Raw genomic sequence first — 16246 nt, forward strand, 5'->3', positions numbered from 1 at the left:
GATTGTGACCGTTCTAATGCAAACAATGAAAGTATGTGCATTGTAAACAGAGTCCAAACAATCGAAGGCCGACCCCGTGTCTTGTCCGCACGGCACACCGTTTTTCCTTCTTCAATTGATTAAAAATGAATTTGTCTTTTAAGTCATCGCATGGCAGAGTCTAACTGCTTCCATGCTGTTGCGTTGGAGACAGATGATAACGGCGGGTCATCGTAGGACAGGACGGCCTTCAGCCATTACCCCCGATCGCCCCTAAGACGAATCATATCCGCTGCACTTTGAGGACTGAAACCTGGGATCAAATGTAATATTAACAGTCTCTTTTAAAGTGAGCGAAAGCTGGCCCGAAGGAACACGCAGCCCCGAACGCTCAGTCCACGCCAAGGTCGAAGGAGGGCCGCGTCGAAGGATTACGAGACGCAGGATGTCTGCCCCGTGCAGGAAATGAGAGGTGTCCACATAAAGCCACTTTAAATGAGCCCGACGGAGTGAATGATAGTATTCTCATCTCGTGGCCGATACACGTTGTAGAAATGGATCATATAGAGACAGCTGCTGGAAACCCAGCATTCAACATTATTGAATGTCCCCTGCCGACAGCTGCGGGGTCAACTCGCCCGTTCCCTGACAACGGGAGGAAAGTCTGACCGTGGAAAGTTTGACGACAATTTTTTATCCCATCCCAAAAATTGGAATATTGTAGTTCACATCGACTTATGCATTTTGAGAAAAAAAGGGAAAATTATTGGAATACAGTGAAACCCGCATATTTGTCACTCGGTAGTTGAGAATTTGGCTACTCACAGATTGTTTGCGGGAATGTTATCTTCTGTTATTAGTTAAAAAAAAACTGTGGCATCTTAGACAATTTTTGGTGTTTCCCAGTGTTTATTACGGTACTGTAGAAAATATTAGCCAAAAGATTTGGTGTCAGAAGTGGGATACAGAGAATCGGCTAGCCCCACTAAACAAAAAGTGGACTCTTGGTGTTTCACAGTGTTTATTACGGTACTGTCGAAAATATTGGCAGAAAAGATTCGGTGTCAGAAGTGGGATCCAAAGAATCGGCTAGCCCCACTAAACAAAAAGTGGACTCTTGGTGTTTCACAGTGTTTATTACGGTACTGTCGAAAATATTGGCAGAAAAGATTCGGTGTCAGAAGTGGGGTCCAAAGAATCGGCTAGCCCCACTAAACAAAAAGTGGACTCTTGGTGTTTCACAGTGTTTATTACGGTACTGTCGAAAAAATGATTTGGTGTCAGAAGTGGGATCCAAGGATAGAACACCCATAGATCTTTTCCAAGAGTTTGGGCGGGGGTCCAACACATGAGGAATGGTTCCAGCGAACTGAGAACGGGAAAAATCATCGCAGCAGTTTTATCGATTTGTTGTCTATGTAAAAATATAAGGAGGCGATTCAATATTTATATGATTTCAAAATCATAACGAGCCCCTGAGAGAAACCATAACTACAATGTGGTCCGCGACAAAAAATGAGTTTGACACCCCTGGTCTAGGGTAAAAAAAAAAAAAAAGTTGATTACTGTTAACGTTTGTTTGTCTTTTTCTTTTCATTTGTGGGTGAAATTTACTGACACCTCTCCTTAAAGCATCCCTTTTCTCTTCAATTTACGAACATTTTGACCTGGACGAAGTGAAGCCAGACGCCTTGCGAGCAGCTGCTTCTCATCTCGCCCTCCAAGTATGTGTTGTTATGGCTGCGCACACACACCGATGGGAGCCCCTCGTATCTCCTCGCGCGCCCCAAGAGACGAGCGTTTCATTAGAATGCACAAGACAGCAGAATGCATTTTGATAATTTATTGCTTGCTTAGCTAATCCCGTCCGAGTGCGGCTGAGAGGGAAACTCTTCACTGCAGTCGTGTAATTTCCGCAACAGCACGGCCTTGCACTTTTCTTGATTAAAAATGACGATTAATGGGAGGTTTGCTGTTGTTAAGTCAGCCAACATCCAATGTGACATCGTGTGCTGTGGTCCTTAGCTTGTTTGCGGTGCCAAACTCCTCTAGAATATAAAAGAGTACAGGAAGGACTGCAGCCCCATGTTTTTGTGTGTGTGTGTGTGTGTGTTTTTTTTTTTTTTGCATTCGAAGTAGGTGTCACCTTGATTTAGCCCAGAAGTGTGCCGATTTCTGGCGAGACCGCAGAACAATATTTTTCCAAGATTGGCCCATGTGAGTGCCAGTAGGCTGGGCCTCGGGGTTTTTGTCCACATTGCCTTCTTGTTCCATTTTTTTTCTCCTCTTGTTTGAACGTTTCTCGCTAATCAATCTGAAATAAGTTGTGTGTGCGTGTGTGTTGTGTATGACATTTATGAAATATAGTGGGAATAACTGAATAAGGGCCATTACACCGAATCGGTGCCATTTGGCCCTTGTGTTGCTGCCAATAGATTTTTTTTAGTTATTTGCCAATTGTTAGCCTAGTCTAATGGGATTTTTCCTGAAAATTGCGGTCAAACGATACCACTTAGAGTGCGTGTAGAAACCACACATGAAACGCTATTTGGAAGCAGGTTTGTGCCAGCCAGTCATAAAAAAATAATACTGTGCTGCAGGGAGCTTTATTATCTTTATCTGCAGGATGCACCGGCCCGAGGATGGTACGTTTACACAGGCTAACAGCGGATATACCACCTGTACTCGCTCTCTGTGGCATCATTTATTTATATGTCCTGCTGTTTGTAATGTTTCACCACCCTGGATTCCCAGTTATCATTCAAGTTCTGTTTGAGGTCGTTAGAATTGTAATAAAATTCGGAGTCTATAATGAGAAACGTAAGAATTTGGATGGATGGCGCAATGTAGCATCAGAATTTGACAGGCAACTAATTTGACAGTACACTGTACTGTCCCACATTTAAATATTCTCAGATATAAACAAAAACCCCACAAAAAACTTTTACTTCGATACACATTTTCTTTAAATCTGAAAAAAAAAACTTTTTATTTTGCTTTCTTTTTTTTTTTTTTTTTTAAACTAACTTTTATCCAAACGTTGGATATAAATAAAGCAAACACAGAGCTTTTTTTTCATTAAACCCCCAAAAAGAAAGAAGCATTTCTAAAAAAAAGATGGTTGTATCTGGAATAATAAAAAAAAGGTAATTCAGATTTTTAATACATTTTAATAAATACATACATTTATATTTTTCACTTTTATCTTTTAATTCGAGAAACAAAAAAGTAGACATCATGTTGATATGCCATTCTTTCATTATTATTTCTGTCCCTTTATCAAAACAGTATTGTACAAAAGGAATACAGATCAGAGTCAATTGCAAAATAAAGATAAAGAAAACACAAATATTTTTCAATCCAAAAAACCAGGGAACATTTCTAACAATTCCTCAAGAAGCTGCTTGTATTTGAAATAACGAAAACAAACATGATCCTCAACAGGGTCTTTGACATTTGATTTAAAGCCCTAATAGGCGATTATGTGGTCAATTTCTAGTTATCTCATTTAATAATTCCTCTTCTGGTATCTCTCTGTGGCACTCATTTTTTTAATATGCTCTACTATTTTAAATATGTCACCACCTTGGATTCCAAAATCATCATTTATATACACACATATACATTTGACCCTGTTAGAATCGTGCTAAAATTGAGAGTGAGATTCCAACAATGGATGGCAATGCATCACCAGCAGTGAATTAGCCTGCCTAATTTGCTGTCGACAATAGACGGGGGACGTCCCACATTCCTGGCCCGGGCACCGGCTCCATGGCATGTCAAGCTGAAGAATGCGCTCCTCGTAGCGACCGTGAATGAGGACTTGTTTGGTGCCGAGGTGAAGGTCCGCTCATTCCCACATTACCCACGCTCGGTGCGGCCCAAAGGAAGCATCCCACGCTGGGTTGTTTCCACCAGTCGCTGACTTTGCTCAGTTTTGGCGCGGCCCCGATGGCGTCGCCACCCGCATGTCGTCTGTCATCTGCGCTAATCTGCAGACGGCAGTTGTGAAAATACGGCTGTCGGTGCGTTCCCTCTGAGGCCTCTTGCCGTAATCCTGCAGTTGTTCCCCCTGATTGAAAACAAACGCATCCTTCGTCGCCGTCGTGATCTGAGGCTGACTTGAGTCGAGATGATTGATCTGTAGGCGGTCACTGACTTCGGAAAGAGCGGAGCTTTCTACAATTGTATTACGCTTAGGATTAGAGACGGGAATTGCGCCGTAAATCACGATTATCACAATATTAACAACAACACATTGTAAGGAATCATCGATTCGTTGAAAAAAAACATCTATAATACATCACGATACAGTGTGAACGTAACTGAAGAAGGAAACAAGTTAAGCTAGTTAAACATACAAAAATACACTTTTTCCCAAAAATATTTTCTGATGGAAGTCTGATTTGAATTCAGTTTTATTTTCAGATCCAAGCAAAGAATCCGCTACAAAATAATAAATTCTACACAAAAAATACCTTTCAGTTCAAAAACAAGTGGCTATCTTCCAACTGTCTAGACTATCTTGATCAGATTTTTAAATGAAAACAGGCAAGACTTATAAAGTCATGCAGTTCAAGTGGAGTCTTTCACAAATTTTAGCCAAGCACAACCCAATTCGTACGGTAGGTTTTGCAGTGCTAGCTCAACTGAAGGGGACATTGAGTAGATTACTGCATCATCTACGTACAGATTAATTGAAATGTTTTTGATACCAGTGTCGAAATAATGGATATATGACAAACAACAGTGGTCCTAAGACAGATCCTTGTAGCACTCCTTCACAGATATTCAAGGTGACTTAAGTCTCATTCGAGTCTGCTGTATTTGCACTGCGATTGGCTTGCCCGAAATGAGCTGGGATAGGCTCATTAAGTGTGCTCTGTTTAAACAAAAGAGAAACACTTTGAGATTTCCATTTCGTTAGCCTAATCGCGTAATTGCCCAAGTCATTTTTAACTCAAGGTCACAATAACAAATATATATATGTATATAACGTTCAAAAATGACTTGGGCAATTATGGTAATTTTTAAAAACAATTTCTTCCCTTACTTACCTAGGTAAAACTAGGGTACTTACTGGACTGGAGTTTTGGCCTGCTGTTAAGCCACTTAGTGTACAGTTTGGTCTAGCCTCCGACCATTAGGGTGGTTCAAGCTAAAGATCAGGGGTCTGAAGTCAAAATAAAACCAAACTATTGAGCACTACTGTGCTCCAGGAATCGTCATCAATGTTTCTCCATATGGACAAAAGAGAAAAGACAAAGCTGACACAGTGTCTTCCAAAAAGTCTCCCTCCTCTTTGCAGCTCCTCTTTCATCTTGGCCCCGCCGCGATCTGTTTCATCCATTAGCCCGAGGAGGCCCGTGGCTTCGGGGTCTCGGGGGGTGCGCGTGAAGTTGCCGGCGGGGTTCGTTCGGTATAGTGGCCCGCCAAAAGCTTTGAACTGGACGGACGGACTGACTTCCAACTCTGAAAAAGTCAGCAGAGAGGGGACACAATAGAGTCTGACAATTAAAACACTCGTGCTAATTTGTAATAGCAAATGAGTCATTGGCTGTAATGCGATGTGACGTCTGGGCCGCTTCCCCGCTCAAATATCAATAATTGTTGCGCCTTCCTTTTTGGGATTTCGACGCGAGGGGAAACGTGTGTCTCTTTAAGGGAAATGAATGTCTTTCCAAATAGGACGTGATTCGGTGAAACCCGAGGAGCATTCGGGGAGCCTTTGACAGATCGTGGTGGCGTTTATCAAAGACTTTTTGTTCTGTGCAGTTAGTCGGGACAGAATGGCCAATGAGTGGAGCTAATAGGATGCCGAGAAATCCAGATTAGCAGGAACCTTTGGGGAAAGGGGCTCAACGTGGAGGTCAGCGTGGTCAGACCACTTTCAGTTTGATTTATGATTTTAATAATAAGATTTCACCACAACTCAACTATGTTAATAATTCACCAAGTTGCAGCGCAAGTAAATGCTCCTAAATTTTCCCACATATCATTGCTCTGTTTTTTTTTTTTTCATTTTCATTTCAAAACAAGGAAAGATTTTCTGTAAAAAGAACAATAATCGTACTGGGGGGAAAAAAATGGAAAAGTAAACAAAAGTAACTCTCAAAAAGCTATTTTTGCATTTTTATTTGTGTCACGACAAACTGGAAATTTTGTTTTTAAAAAGATCATTTCTTTTTGTTTTTATTCTATTTTTCGAACGTTTAGAACGTAAAGAAAAAAAAAAGAGCCAGAGCATTAATTTCATTTCAGTTCACATTTATCCACTTAAAAGAAACTTCTCGAATAATAAAAAAAAAAAGAATAAAAAAAGAAACAGTCCTAAGGATCTTTTTTTTTATTTAGATGAACTCATCTAAGAAAAGTTTTCTACTTTTATTCAAAAACATTTTGATGTAATTGTTATAATTAAAATACAAAACAAAACATGAAAAAAGTTGGTTTTCAGTTTTTTAAATATTGTTTTTGTTTCTAATTTTTGTACCCAGGTATTTACCACATAAAATAAAACATTAATTTAGTTTTATCTTATATCCAAAGATTTGAGAAATACTTTCATTAGTTTTTATTTAGTTTGTATTTTGTTTTACCACCATACTTTCAGATAATAATAATAAAAAATCCAAACCTTTTTTTTTTTTTACACTTTTTGTTGTTTTTAAAATAATTTTAACCAAACAGTTTTGGATTTAAAGAAAAAACAACAACAATAAAAACAAAACGTTTCAGATAAACACTCAATAAAAGCGTTTTGTATGTGGGAAAAAAAAAAGAAAAAAGAACAAAAGTGAAATAATCATCAAGACGGTCTTTGACTTCAAGCACTAATTGATCTGATTTGTGGGGTTGCAGTGTCGGCGTTATCGTGCGGCGGTTCCACCAAAAGTCACCCGGGAGCCGAGCTGGGAACCGTGAGAAAAGGCCGCCGCCGCGTGATTGGATTAGCGCTTGAGCGCGACGTTACCTAATTAATGAAAACAAGGCGGCAGCGGCGAGAGAAGCCATTGTCCGCATGGTGACAAAGTCCCTGGCGATCAAGCAAATCCCTAACAAGACTTGGTTCGCCAATCTCGGCGCCGGGGAGCACAAGCGCTACAATGGATCTTTTGACTTTTTGGCCTTTTATCTCAATATTTGGGCAGAAATGAACCCTGAATTCTACAAGATAATACTTTGTCTTCAATCTTGGGATGTATAGTTTTAAACAGGGGTTAGGATTAGGGCTTTAAAGAAAAGGTTTTGGGTAAAAGTAGGGTATGAAGCCTGTCTAAGATTTCAAGTTGTTGGGATCTGAAATGAACAGGAGTAGAGTTTCCAACAAGGGTTGCAAATTCAGTTGTTGTTGTTTTTTTTTTTATCCTGACTTGGTGTTTTAAACTAAGGTTAGGCTTTCAATGTTGTTTCCAAGCCAAGGTTAAGATTCCAAATGAGGGTTTCAAGTCAAGGCTTTGGTTTTGTACTCGGGGGTTAGGGTTTCAAATTAGGATTTCAATATCATGGCGTTTCAAACCAGGGTTAGGGTTTGAGATCTAGTCGTCTCCCGTTTGCAGATTTCAGCTCAGTGGACGTGAAAGTGCAGCCACGGTTGACACGATGACGACGGCCGTCCTTCCTCCTCCCGCCTGCAAGTTTCCAGTGAGGAGGCGTTTAGACTTAGTGACGAGCTCGCCAGAGACTTGGAAGCGCATGACGTCGCATTCCTCTTTTCTGGAAACAATTACGGGCGAATCAAAGACGTCTTCGTATTATCTGAGCGGCATCGCCAGCTGAGAAATTAAAATCACAGCACCAGAATGTCGACTCAATGTACACTATATGATATATTGAAGCCGGCGGCACGGTGAGCGACTAGTTATCACATCCGCCTCACAGTTCAAATCCCGGCCCCGCCTGTGTGGAGTTTGCGAGTTTGCATGTTCTCCCCGTGCCTGCGTGGGTTTTCTCCGAGCACTCCGGTTTCCTCCCACATCCCAAAAACATGTGTGGTAGGTTGATTGGAAACTCTGAATTGCCCTTAGGTGTGACTGTGCCCTGCGATTGGCTGGCGTCCAGTTCGGGGTGTACCCCGCCTCTCGCCCGAAGATAGCTGGGATAGGCTCTAGCACGCCCGCGACCCTTGTGAGGATAAAGTGGTACAGAAAATGGATGGATGGATGGATGGATGAAAGGTTGAAGCCAAGGTTAGGGTCTCAAATTAGGGTTTGAAGCCTGGCTTAGACCTTCAAACAATGGTTAGGGTTCCAAATTAGGGTTTCATGTTTAGGGTGAGGGTTTCCAACAAAGGTTAAGGATTCAAATTAGGGTTTCAAGCCTGGGTCAGGGTTTCAAACAATGGTTGGGGCTTCAAATTGCAGTTCCAAATCTGCGTTAGCCTTTCAAGTTAAGGTTTCAAACTCGAATTTGGGTTTTTGATCAGGGTTTAAGAGATGTTAGGGTTTTAAATTAGAGTTTGAAGCCTGGATTAGGGTTTGAAAAAAAGGGTAAGAGTTTCAAATGAGGGTTTTAAGATAGGGTTAGAGTTTCAAATGAGATCTTGAAGCCATGGTCAGGGGCTTCAAATTCCAAGAGGTTTCAAATTAGGCTTTCAAGCCACGGCCAAGCTCCATGATTCTGGTTTCAAGCCGGGTTCAGGGTTTCGACCAAAGATGCAGGTTTCATGCCGCATTACGGTTTCAAACAAAGGTTATGGTTTCCACCAAGGGTTAGGGTTTGAAATGCTCTCACGGGCCGTGAATAGGTTCCCCACCCCTGCCCAGATAACTTTATGTCTCTTATATTAAATGTATGTTAACATTTTCCTCCATCAAACTCTAAGAAGAATCAAACATGAGGCAACCCCCCCCCCCCCAAAAAAAAAAAAAAAAAAAAAATCAACATCTTGCTTCCATTCTTTTGCTCTCCTTATCACACTTAAATAAGTCTGCAGAAAGGAAGAAGAATAGCCTTGAATTTCCCCCTTTGATTGGACGTGCATGCAAGTTGGGTCCCCTCCAGTAGGAGGCCCCCCGTGGTAATCCCCCCCCCCCCCCGTGAGCGAGGGGTTCTGGTTTGGGGGGGGCTTTTTATGACGACATGTGGTCGGAAGGTGTTGGCTTCCCGGGGTCACGCCCGCCGCTGTCTCACAGGTTCACACGGCCAGCGCGCATGTGTAGCATCAAGCTAGCATGTGTTGTGCACAGTCAACAGGATCCACTAATAGCCTTGGAAACATTCCCGCTAAAGTTAAGCCGGGGAAGTTTGGAAATAATATCCATCAATATAAATATTTAGTGAAGACATCCGTGCGTGATGTACTGGAGGTGTGTGTGCACGCTATCAGGCGATAAATATTTCCGATCAAAGTGGAGTTACTTTTCGCTAAAGTCACGCGAGTGGAAGCACGTCGCTTTCTTTGATGGATGGAAACGCTCCTTGTGGCTGTTTAATGTTGAAAAGTAAATGCTTGCGTGTCATCTTTGGGTTTGAAGCTAAGGTTAGGGTTTCAAACAAGGGTTATGGTTTCAAGATAAGGTTATGGGTCCTAATTGGTCAGGGTTTCAAGTTGGCGTTACAAGCCAAGGTTACGGGTTTCAAATTAGGGTTTCAAGCCTGGGTGAAGGTTTCAAACAGGTCTTTCAACCCACGGTTAGCGTTTGAAGTTAAGGTTTCAAATTTGGCTTTTAGGCCTAGATTAACATTTCAAATTAGGGTGTCAAGCCTGGGTTCGGGTCTTACACCAGCATTAAGGTTTCGAATCAGGGTTTCAAGCCAAGGTTTGTGTTTCATATTACCTAAACTTAAGTTGCCTAGTTCACATTACATGTAAGATCGAAATGGCATAAATGTTCCTCTAATCATAATGCAAATAAAAAACACAATCATACAAACGTGTATCCGATAAAAGAAAAACGATTTTATGGAACTACACCAGCCAGTGACGAGGATGATGGCAGTGTTGGCTGGCAAACGGCAAGCGTCATCAGAATTGAAAGCGCGCTTCGAACGTGTTTACCGCACAACAAGAGTGACTCACCCCCTTCCTCCTCAATCCCCCTTAAGCCCGCCGTCGCACCCCCTTCTCGCCCCCTCTTTAACGTGGTTAACATTGTCATTAAACTAACTGGAGCGGCCGGCCGGCGTGTTTTCACAGCCGCTGCGTGACATCATCACATTTCAAAGGCACCTCATAAACATGAAGGCCTCGGCCGCGCTCGCCTCTGGCGACGCTTCCACTCCATCACGTTGCTACAATGGAGACCTGGAGTCTCTACAAATTTAGCCTGTACCTAAATAGTACCTTGACTTACACATTTTTCGCGATATGAAACGTCGTTCAGCCGAAATCTTTGGTTTTGCGAGCACACATTTTTGATACAAACGCTGTGTTATGGCAACAATTAAAATTACACCTCGTGTACGTAAAACAACCACGTAGCCTAGCGTTTCAGTGCACTAGCTTAATGCCAATGCTAAATAGCTAAAAGCTGAATCTATGTTGCGGTACTATAAACCTTTAAAGGGGAAGTTAACACACACATTTTTTTTTTTTTTTTTTACAAGAATACATTGTATATGTCACCACTCATCAAAACACGGTATTCTGGTTAGTATTGCCTTCGTGGAATCAAAATTAAACAGAATAATTCATCAGTCAACAGGAACCACAGGGCGCTGGAATTTTAGGCCCTGCTGGTGACGTCACAACTACTCCCGTGATGGTTACGCATGTCACGGGACCAAATCTGGAAAACAGATCAACCTGAACTTGCTAAAATCTTGTACAAACTATCATGTCAGAAACCGCAACATCCGCAGAGAGTCTGCTCGCAACAGGTTCGCAGACGGCGTATATTTCTCGTGCCGTAACGCTACCATCACGGGGAAATGAACGTCACACCAACCCCCTCACGTGACCAAACGTGGAGTCTGCAAACATGTTTTCTGGGTTTGGTCATGTGACGCTCAAACCAGCGAGGGGGTAAATTGACGTGAATTTCGGTTGCCAGCAGAGGGTGCTATTGCCTAAAATGGTGGTGCCCTGAGATTGCTGGAGATTGCTACAAAATTCTCTGGAAAATTCCACTATTTTCTTTTTAAGCTCAGGCCAAATCCATGTCTAATATAGAAATATTGGTTTAGCACCATCTGGTGGTACCTTGGTGCCAAGCAAATATGTTGAACTGAGGTGAGGAGCTTGATTTACTCAGGCCATAGCTTTGTCTCATAGAAAATACTGCGAGCATTTTGGTGTTTTCCAGTTGCAGTCCCTTAAGTCCCTCACCACAGGCCACCCGTGTGTGCAGCACACAAGAAAAGAGCAACTTTGATCCCCAAAGCGAATATTTGGCAGAGAAATAACTGTTCCCCCGGATAATTGCCTAATGGTGCTGAAGGGAAAAGTAATCTCATTTTGTGGCACAAGAGGACTGTGCCGGCGGCCAAAAAATGCATCCACATATATCTCGCTACATAAAAGGATATTTCATTATATTCCCCAGTGCTGACATCAAACATAAAATGGGATTTTTTTTGAAGGACTTTATTAGTGTCATTTCTAAGTTAAAATGAACACAAATATAATTAAATATTACTGATCGAGTGTAGACGTTCTATTAAATTTCCATTTCTAAACATCATCTATTTCCAAACTTCAACTCTCTCTATGTAGCTTTGACGTATGGAATTTCAAAAAGAACACACGCATAAAATATTCACGAAGTGTCGGGGGCAAACATTCTGTTAACTTTTTCCACTTCTAAACTTCAGCGACACTATTTCACTTTGATATTTAAAAGTTACACTTATAACTATAATAACATTCACGGACTAAACAATAACTTCTAAAATAAAAAAAAAAATAAAAAAAAAGTTCATCTAACCTTGTATTTGGTTCAATGCAAGGAATTGCAAGTTTTTATCACATACTTGAATGAATCTTTCGACCGTATCCGGCACGGCGAGCTGGAGCTTTTTTTTTTATAAACACTTTGCTCATGATTTTTTGATCACAGATTGAATCTCTTTGCTCGAGTCTTCAGCGTCAGCAAAACAAGCTAACATGAGAATGTGCTGCTTACTTGGGTGGAAGCGGCGCTACTCGTAAAATCTCTCATTTTAACCTCCGCCGTGTCGCCGGTGTTCTCACTCATACTACTTTTCGAGCCTTTGCCCCCCCGGAATCGAATCCCTTTGAAGAGCGCTTGATCTACTTATACGCACACAGAGCCACTTGCCCCCCCCCCCCCAAGAAACCGTCATGTGACATCTGAATGGCGAACCCATCAAATGAGCTTAAATCATCGTGGCGCTGCACTTTGCGCGATCCCATGACTCGACAATAATCCGCAGTGCTCCGTTTCTTACCAATGGCTTTCTTTCTTTCTTTTTTTGGGGGGGGGGGGGGGGGGGGGGGATTACAATATGTTTTCTTTGTGCCATTTTTTCTTTCCTCCAGCGCTATTAACGCCGCAAAAGAGCCTCGGGTTTCTTTACGAAAAGCCACGACTAATCCCTCATTAGCCCACATTCGCATTCTTTAGCGCAATGTTTGCTCGCTTTGTATGCGGTCTCGGTGGATTAGCGGAATCGACGATTTCGAATCCAGCAATTTTTTTTTTCCCCCCCTCCCAGTGCAAACATCTTTACAAATGCCTCTTTTAGTATTTCTTTCTCAACTTTTTTTGTTGGATGGTGCGAGTGTTTGACTTCTTCACGGTGCCGATGTAATCTGTTAAAGCGAAGGAAAACATTGTCGACTTGTTGCTGAAGGAGCTGCTGGAAGGCTCGGTCGGGCCTCACAGGAAACTGGCTCAAAGATTTTTTTTTGTTTTTTTTTTCTAACCAATCGTTGGCTTCACTTTTCCTTCCCCTCACTTTGGATAAGCAAATTCACTCATCACCTCCATTCGCAATGCACCATTTTTATATTTTTAGACAAGTACCGAATTTCTTGTTTTTACAACGAGAGATCGCACCCTCTAAATTAATACAAATGGCAGCGACAGAAAGATTTAAAAGGTAACAGAGGAATAGCGGACCGCGATAATAAACGCCGCCGTATCGTAATCGCCTAATAGCTGCGGTTGCTCTGGAGCATCCAGGAAAGACGAGACTTCAGCACTTTTCAGACTGTGAAAAGAGGCTCGGGACTGTCGTGTGGCTGAGCGCGAGCGACATTTTCCGGGTGAGGTTTGCAGCCTAAACTGTTTCGAACAAAGCAACATAACATTGAAGCAAGTGACCAAAGAGTATCTGTCAACTTATAGACCCTCGGTAACACGCTCCACCGAAAATTGACCTTATCAAAAGTCCTGTGATATTTGCTGAATTTAGTTATTTTCAAAATATTATTTTATACTTAAAATGTATTTATTATCCGGGATACACTGATACTGATACCAGTATTGAGTATCAAGGCCGTTGCTCTGTACAGTATCGGCACTCATAGAAAATCTCCGATACTGTATGCTACATCACCCCTGACCCCTATTCGGAGCCTGGTCACTTGTGTGTGTGTGTGTGTGTGTGTGTGTGTGTGTGTGTGCGTGTGGAGATATTGTGATTTACTTAACCTAAAAAAACTAATCTGCCACCTGAATCACATTCACATTACACCTCAAGTCAAGAATGGGTCAAAATGTACTTTGATTTGGAAAATAGGTTAGAAAATCTGAAACGGGAAATGTTGGTGTTGGATGATGGATTGGACGGTGTTTGACCGTCGAAATTCCACAGACCATGATTAAGAAAATGTAATTACTTTTTGTCCATCCTCATCTGCTGTCAGCTCAGTGAGTGAGTTTTCTAGCATTTCAGTCCAAAAGAATTCCACAGCCCCCCTCCTTCAGAAAATAAACCGGTTTTTTTAAGCCTAGTGAAAGGGTTAATGACCCTCATCTCGCCACGTCAATCCTGGAAAAACATCACTTCCATCTTCTTTGTGTCCCAGGCACCATCTCCCGCCGCTGTTTATTGCCTCTGCCTTGTTTACTTAGTTCCTCTTTCAGCACCTTCTCCCTTGGATTGAGAGGCCAGGCTTAGCGCTGGCCCGCCACAAACCGGTGACCCCCCCCCCCCCCCGGGGCCAGCGGGCTGGACTCGGTGCCTTGGCTCTTCTCCCAGAAGTGACGCCAACAACACGAACAAAACTAACCAAAACTCGAGCGCTGTGTATGTGTCTTTAAGGGCAGCTTATCCTCTCCGTGGTGCTCTGCTTGAATCCCTCAGTAACCGCTGCCATCAAACAAGCGAGAACCCTCTTTGATCGGGTCAAGGTCTGCAGTTCCCTATCTGCTCGGCAGCGTACCGGTGACCTCTCTCGTAGGCTACGAATGAGACGGCGCGGAGCGTGACATCCACCGACTGGTTTCTATCAGGATCCGAGTACAAAGCGGCTTCTGAAAGGCCCGGGCCCCATTTTTCAGCAAACAGGTGCCTGGGAGAGTGTGTCCAGCCACTGGAATAAAGACCATATGAGGACTAAAATGCACTCGGGTCAGCAGTGAGAAAACATGACTGAGACTGCGAGGTGGAACACAGTTGATTATCATTGGAATGTTTTCAAGCTGTACAAACACACAACTTATCAAAGAGGCCAAGACAGAAAAGACGGATTCTCAGTGCTCACAAAGACACGGTCTAAATGGAATCCTGGTTGGTTTAAGGAAAATTGTCTCGGATAGATGCTTCCCACTGGGGCTCGTTTGGGTAAAATGGCTGCTTCAGACCAAAATAGCAGGTCTGACAAATGGGGATGAAAAAGCCACGTCGCCTTTGAATCATTACGGTGATGGCCAACTGTAAGAATGGCCATAAAACCATTCAGTCTACCAAACTTACTCACGGTAAAGTAGTAGAAGAACATTTGTTGGCATTAGCAGAAAAGCTTTGCAATTCAGCCTCGCCCATTCGTCTAGGATTCCTGCTTACCGCCGGCGCTCATTTGAACAAATTCCCAAATCGGACTAACCTCTCAAATTTGCCCCAAAATGGCTGCCCACTTGTTCAATTTCATGCATTTGGTCCTTGAGACGTTTTCATGTGCTTTCTTATGACAGGCATGTCCGTCCAATTTGGTGTAGATCAGTGAAACTGCTGTTTAATTCAAACAATATATTTGTTAGTTAGTGTTGATAAAGCTTCGGCAGCATACACACACCTTTTGAACCGCTCTCCCTGAGATTTAAATAAGAAGAGCAACGGTGCCCTTTGACTTTTATACGGCCGCTCCTTTTACACAGTCCGCCCCCGCAGATGAATCTGTCCACAGGATTGATTTTTTTGCCATTGTCGCTGCAGTGAGGTCGCAGAGGTTGGCGATCCCACGCCGATCCAAGACATTAGTCCAACACAGCAATAATAGGATCATTTGTTTGGGTGTCATGTCCTTGTTTGGAAGACTAATACTTGACTATTAGTTGTTTGTTGAACAGGACAATAAGACTCACCAATCACAGAACTAGTTAGTGGACGGGTCACGGCAATAACTAGAGACACTAACGGTGTATTCATTCTTTTTTTTCTGCCCTTCCATTTGTTAGTTAGTATGACTTGAGGCACCTGAACCGGCAAAACATGAAAGTAAATGAATGGATTTGCGGCAAAATATTAAGCATTTGTCCGCAGAGCTTGTGCCACCTCGACAAATGGTTTTGGAATTAGGTCCCATCTGGGCTTTAATCACTTAATCAGCAAGGTTTCTTCGGTCTTTCTCATGGGTCTCGAGCTTCATTTCATAGGGTGGCTTTTTAACAAGTCCATCTCTAAACCAGCACGAAAGTCCCACCTTCACGACCCTAGATGGTCTCTATATTTTTTAGTCAATGTTCATGCAATAATCGTAAATGTCAATCAGTGTACTAGCATCACTAAATGGTCATTGCTGCCATTTTGTGTGCTTTTCAGTTCTTTCACATTGATGAACTCCATCCATCCGTTTTCTGTACCGCTTTATCCTCACTTGGGTCGCGGGCGTGCTGGAGCCTATCCCAGCTATCTTCGGGCGAGAGGCGGGGTACACAGCCTGGACTGGTCGCCGGCCAATCGAAGAGTGATGAACTCCTCCAAGGGAATTAGTCCAAATGAGCCCCAATCAGAAGTCGGGTATCAGATAGACAGGTGACGCTAAATTGCAGAGCTACAGCGCACCCCCGAGAAAGTCAGGATAAAGTTGCCCTCCGCCACCCGTTTTATCAATCGACATGAAATTGGGTAGACATGTCCGTCATAAGTCATAGGGGCCCGTGCCCGAATCTGTCATAAAAGGTCAGTTGGAAGCAGA

At 42.7% G+C, this 16246-nt stretch overlaps 1 protein-coding gene across 2 annotated transcripts in view; it reads left to right on the top strand.

The window, feature by feature from the left end:
* The window catches only part of LOC133482331 (protocadherin-16-like), a 99155-nt gene that overhangs the window by 43665 nt on the left and 39244 nt on the right, over positions 1-16246 (top strand). The gene's annotated exons all lie outside the window — the stretch shown is intronic.

Source organism: Phyllopteryx taeniolatus, chromosome 8, assembly GCF_024500385.1.
Source record: "Phyllopteryx taeniolatus isolate TA_2022b chromosome 8, UOR_Ptae_1.2, whole genome shotgun sequence".
Taxonomy (NCBI): Eukaryota; Metazoa; Chordata; class Actinopteri; order Syngnathiformes; family Syngnathidae; genus Phyllopteryx; species Phyllopteryx taeniolatus.